The sequence below is a fragment of the Ranitomeya imitator genome, chromosome 6, assembly GCF_032444005.1.
Source record: "Ranitomeya imitator isolate aRanImi1 chromosome 6, aRanImi1.pri, whole genome shotgun sequence".
NCBI lineage: Eukaryota > Metazoa > Chordata > Amphibia > Anura > Dendrobatidae > Ranitomeya > Ranitomeya imitator.
The window spans coordinates 556,122,569-556,129,094 of record NC_091287.1 but is presented as its reverse complement, the minus strand read 5'-3'; positions in this window follow the sequence as shown (position 1 = coordinate 556,129,094).

Genomic DNA, 6,526 nt, shown 5'->3' with positions numbered 1-6,526 from the left:
GTGTCTGATGTAAAGGGTAAAGGGAGGATAGTAATGCCTGAGGTCTGGGGTAAAGGGAGGATAGTAATGCCTGAGGTCTGGGGTAAAGGGAGGATAGTAATGTCTGAGGTCTGGGGTAAAAGGAGGATAGTAATGCCTGAGGTCTGGGGTAAAGGAACTATAGTAATGTCTGAGGTCTGGGGTAAAGGGAGGATAGTAATGCCTGAGGTCTGGGGTAAAGGGAGGAAAGTAATGCCTGAGGTCTGGCGTACAGGGAGGAAAGTAATGACTGTTGTCTGTGGTCAAGGGAGGACAGTAATGTCTGGGGTCTGTGGTAAAGAGAGGACAGTAATGCCTGGGGTCTGTGGTCAATGGAGGATAGTAATGCCTGGGGTCTGTGGTCAATGTAGGATAGTGATGTCTGGGGTCTGTGATCAAGGGAGGACAGTAATGTCTGGGGTCTATGGTCAAGGGAGGATAGTAATGTCTGGGGTCTGTGGTCAAGGGAGGATAGTAATGTCTGGGGTCTCTGGCAAAGGGAGGATAGTAATGCCTGGGGTCTGGGGTAAAGGGAGGATAGTAATGCCTGAGGTCTGGGGTAAAGGGAGGATATTAATGCCTGAAGTCTGGGGTAAAGGGAGGATAGTAATGCCTGTGGTCTGGGGTAAAGGGAGTATAGTAATGCCTGAGGTCTGGGGTAAAGGGAGGATAGTAATGCCTGAGATCTGGGGTAAAGGGAGGATAGTAATGCCTGAGGTCTGGGGTAAAGGGAGGATAGTAATGCCTGAAGTCTGGGGTAAAAAGAGGATAGTAATTCCTGAGGTCTGGGGTAAAGAGTAGTGTTGAGCGATACCTTCCGATATCGGAAAGTATCGGTATCGGATTGGATCGGCCGATATTCGAAAAATATCGGATATCGCCGATGCCGATACCCGATACCAATGCAAGTCAATGGGACCAAAATATTGGAATTAAAATAAACCCTTTCTTTCCTTGTAGGTTCATTCTACATGAAGGAAAACAACTAAGAATAATGTAGGATGTATTGGGGGAGGTGGCGGAGACATTAAAGGCATAGAGGTTTAGCCCAATCAAATAGAATAGCAGGAAATTCCCAGTGTACCATCAGGGAAATGTAGCATCTCTAGCCACAAGAGCTTGTCCATGTGTTGGTCGTTAAGTGGACAGTCCCAGAAGTCACATTGGTGAGGTCATGGGAGATGATCCTGGACACGCGATATTACAGGATGGGGACACCACAATTCTTTGGAATGCGCTACCCAGGTTAATAAGATTAATCCCCAATCCCCACAGTTTTAAGCGTGCCCTAAAAATGCATTTGTTCAGACTGGCCTACCGCCTCAACACATTAACCTAACGATCCCTGTGTGGCCCATTCAAAAAATAAATAAATAAAAAAATTAAAAATCTTAAACCATAATCAGGTTCCTCACATCATGTTCTCATTCACTTTATGCAGTTAATAGCCCACTGTGTCTGTACTGCTACATACTTAGGCTGTTAACTGGTTCATGCAGCTTTACATGAACACCTGAGCCTTACACTATGGCTGGTCCGAACAACGAAAGCAATTTTTACCATCCACCTCTCATGTCTCCCTTTTTCCTATAGATTGTAAGCTTGCGAGCAGCAGGGCCCTCATTCCTCCTGGTATCTGTTTTGAACTGTGATTTCTGTTATGCTGTAATGTCTATTGTCTGTACAAGTCCTCTCTATAATTTGTAAAGTGCTGCGGAATATGTTGGCGCTATATAAATAAAATTATTATTATTATTATAGTGGCAGCTTGGGAGCGTGTACCGAGGGACTAGATTTCTACACGTGTAGCAGGACAATTTTTGGTTTTATTTCAAACCAATGAAATTTCAAACAAAGAAGTTTCCACAGTTTATATGACAATAGTAAATTTTTGGAGCAAACATTTTTTGTGAACTCTACCAGGCCAAGTGGTTTCAAAAAATTGGGAGCTGATATTTTTAGTCTGGGAGGGGTCCAATATCTATAGCTCTTTCCTAGCCTATTAATATCAGCCCCTAGCTATCTGCCTAGCCTTTGCTGGTTATTAATTATAGGGGGCCCTACGTCATTTTTGGGGGGTCCCCCATTTTAATATCCAGTAAAGGTTAAGTATACAGCTGTGAGCTGATATTAATAGCCTAGGAAGCTCCATGATTATTACCCCTTCCCAGGCTATAAACATCTGTCCCCAGCTGTCCACTTTCCCTCTTCTAGCGCATTTTGAAATGACTACCTTGGGCATAGGAAAACCTGATCTGTTCATGTATGATTTGCCGGGTCCTGTAAATCCAGCAGAATTCTGAATAGAGCTGTGGAAAGAGTTAAGAGACTAACTCTTGTCTGGATATGTGGGGATAGGTGCATTCTGAAACCCCTACTTTGGGCACAAAAAATCTTGTTGTGTTTATGGATAGGCAATCAATAAATAATTAGTAGGGGTTCAGGAAAACCAGCAGAAATCTGCATACAGCTCTGAAGTATAATGAGACTGTGTGGGGGATGGGTTCTAAAATCTACTGAGCAGAACTACTGGAACTACATTACTGCATTGATGGAGGTGTCTTCATCTTATTATTGGGGTGCATGTACCAATCACCAACACAAAAGTCGTGTGAGGTGCAACAGAGAACCATGCCAGTCACCATTTTAAAAAACGGAGCAACTACTGTACATGGAGAAATAACCTATTCCTGCACACGGTCCTCGCCCCCCAGAATTAGTGATTCCACAATTAGCACCCATCTAAATAAGGAGGGAACATGTGAGCACTTGGCAGCCGGTGCACCGCTAATTGATTGCCGGTTATTACAGCCTTACTAGGAATTTCCTGTGCTCCGTGGGTGTAAAATAAGAAAAAGTCAGGGCTGGAGATCCTGCAGCTTATTGACCTATTGATGGCACCTCCTGTGCAGGACTATATATAGCGGCGGGCGCAGGGCTCGCAGCTTCCGCTCCGTGGATGTCGCCTTCTATGGTGCTGTGTTATTCAAGGTGGCATGCGGGATGGATTGGTATAAAGCGGTCCATAGGGTCAATATAGGATCCAGATGTAGCAGCCAAACCGCTCTGATGTGTGCGGGGGAACATAACCTAGATTCCTAAAAGTAGGTCACAAGCTCTCTGTTACGAATGTCCACCGATGGGAAGCCGGTTATTACAGATGAGTTTCTGCAATCTCCTGTGTAGTCACCTCGGTAATCACTTATGTTTCAGCGACTCGTTCTCCAGCTCCTGGTGCCACAGACCCTGGTGGCCCGGTGGCTGTGGTGAAGGGAGAATAGTAATGCCTGGGCTCTGTGGTCAAGGGAGAATAGTAATGTCTGGTGTCTGTTGTCAAGGGAGAATAGTAATGCCTGGGCTCTATGGTCAAGGAAGAATAGTAATGCCTGGTGTCTGTTGTCAAGGGAGAATAGTAAAGCCTGAGGTCTGGGATAAAGGGAGGACAGTAATGCCTGGGCTCTGTGGTGAAGGGAGAATAGTAATGCCTGAGGTCTTGGGTAAAGGGAGGATAGTAATGCCTGAGGTCTCGGGTAAAGGGAGGATAGTAAAGCCTGAGGTCTGGGATAAAGGGTGGACAGTAATGCCTGGGCTCTGTGGTCAAGGGAGAATAGTAATGCCTGAGGTCGGGGGTAAAGGGAGGATAGTAATGTCTGAGGACTGGGGTAAAGAAAGGATAGTAATTCCTGAGGTCTGGGGTAAAGAGAGGATAGTAATGCCTGAGGTCTTGGGTAAAGGGAGGATAGTAATGCCTGAGGTCTTGGGTTAAGGGAGGATAGCAATGCCTGAAGTCTGGGGTAAAGGGAGGATAGTAATGCCTGAGGTCTGGGGTAAAGGGAGGATAGTAATGTCTGATGTAAAGGGTAAAGGGAGGATAGTAATGCCTGAGGTCTGGGGTAAAGGGAGGATAGTAATGCCTGAGGTCTGGGGTAAAGGGAGGATAGTAATGCCTGAGGTCTGGGGTAAAGGGAGGATGGTAATGCCTGAGGTCTGGGGTAAAGGGAGGATAGTAATGCCTGAGGTCTGGGGTAAAGGGAGGATAGTAATGCCTGAGGTCTGGGGTAAAGGGAGGATAGAAATGCCTGAGGTCTGGGGTAAAGGGAGGATAGAAATGCCTGAGGTCTGGGGTAAAGGGAGGATAGTAATGCCTGAGATCTGGGGTAAAGGGAGAATAGTAATGTCTGAGGTCTGGGGTAAAGGGAAGATAGTAATGTCTGAGGTCTGGGGTAAAGGGAAGATAGTAATGTCTGAGGTCTGGGGTAAAGGCAGAATAGCAATGTCTGAGGTCTGGGGTAAAGGGAGGATAGTAATGACTGAGGTCTGGGGTAAAGGGAAGATAGTAATGTCTGAGGTCTGGGGTAAAGGCAGAATAGCAATGTCTGAGGTCTGGGGTAAAGGGAGGATAGTAATGCCTGAGGACTGGGGTAAAGGGAGGATAGTAATGCCTGAGGTCTGGGGTAAAGGCAGAATAGCAATGTCTGAGGTCTGGGGTAAAGGGAGGATAGTAATGCCTGAGGACTGGGGTAAAGGGAGGACAGTAATGTCTGGGGTCTGTGATCAATGGAGAATAGTGATGTCTGGGGTCTGTGGTCAATGGAGAATAGTGATGTCTGGGGTCTGTGGTCAATGGAGAATAGTAATGTCTGGGGTCTGTGGTCAATGGAGAATAGTAATGTCTGGGGTCTGTGGTCAATGGAGAATAGTAATGTCTGGGGTCTGTGGTCAATGGAGAATAGTAATGTCTGGGGTCTGTGGTCAATGGAGAAAAGTAATGCCTGGGGTCTGTGGTAAAGGGAGGATACTAATGCCTGGGGTCTGTGGTCAAGGGAGGATAGTAATGTCTGGGGTCTGTGGTGAAGGGAGGATAGTAATGTCTGGGGTCTGTGGTCAAAGGAGGAAAGCCATGCCTGAGGTCTGTGGTCAAGGGAGGATAGTAATGCCTGAGGTCTGGGGTAAAGGGAGGATAGCAATGCCTGAGGTCTGGGGTAAAGGGAGGATAGCAATGCCTGAGGTCTGGGGTAAAGGGAGGATAGTAATGCCTGGGGTCTGAGTGGGATTCTTAGTGATTATGGATCTAATATAAAATACTGTGCACAAGTCTTAGGTGTGAAACAATACTGCAAAGTCAGAAGCTTTGATACACAGAAGAGTTAATAGTTTATTGGTGTCAATTAATAAAGTAAAAAGTGAATGAACATATGAGAAATATTAATGCCATCAATATCTGTTGACCCCCCGTCACGTCCATCATCAGTATCTGGTGACCGCCCATCACCTCCATCATCAGTATCTGCTGACCACCCGTCACCTCCATTATCAGTATCTGGTGACAACCCGTTGCTTCCATCGTCAGTATCTGGTGACAATCATCAGTAGCTGATGACTGCCCGTCACCTCCATCATCAGTATCTGGTGACCGCCCGTTGCTTCCATCGTCAGTATCTGGTGACCATCATCAGTAGCCTCCTGCCTGCCGGCCACCTCCATCAGTATCTGGTGACTGCTTATCACCTCCATCATCAGTATCTTGAGTCCACCTATTACCTCCATCATTAATATCTGGTGACCACTCATCGCCTCTGTGACGGGGTGTACGGCAGAGCAAGAAGGGGCAACAGGCCAAGGGATGATTCCACAGATTTATTATCAAGAACGCTGGAACAACACATGCAGGTAGATCTACAGAGTCCACAATTTGTCCAACGGAACAGGTTCGGGGGCATCTCCCGATAATCCTTGTGCCAGCTAACAAAGCAATAGTCCACACGAGTCCAAGGGATCCCAAAACAATCTCACGAACGACGAGATATGTCCTCAGCTCAAGTCTCGCCCCGTTCGCTTCCGCAGTCACAGATGGGCGTGGGGTCTTGCCTCAGCTAAGAATCCCCACTCTTTCTCTTTCAAGGATCAACTCACATCTGATTTCAAAATAAGAATGGATTGTCTGAGCTCCTGGGATCCGCCCATGAAGGGGGGTAGGGGTCACACCTTCTATTCAATGGTTGGGTCCACCAGAAGATTCTAGACTGGTGGGCTCCGTGTAGTCTATGTAGTATGTACATTTGATTAGCCACCTGCTGTGAGGAAGAATGGCTATTCTTTCACTGGTGGTATGGACAAAGCTTAATTACATTATAGCTTAGTGCTGCAAGTATTGGGGGAAGGAGACATATTGTTACAGGTGACCTCCCAGCCCAAGAAAATACATAAATTACAGCTAATAGAAACCAGAGAACAGTTACATACATCAAATGGCATATTATTCAAATACAGGACAGGGCAAAAGTACATATCATGACAGCCTCCATCATCAGTATCTGGTGACCTCCCGTCACCTCCATCATCAGTATCTGGTGACCTCCCGTCACCTCCATCATCAGTATCTGGTGACCTCCCGTCACCTCCATCATCAGTATCTGGTGACCTCCCGTCACCTCCATCATCAGTATCTGGTGACCTCCCGTCACCTCCATCATCAGTATCTGGTGACTGCCCGTTGCCTCCATCATCA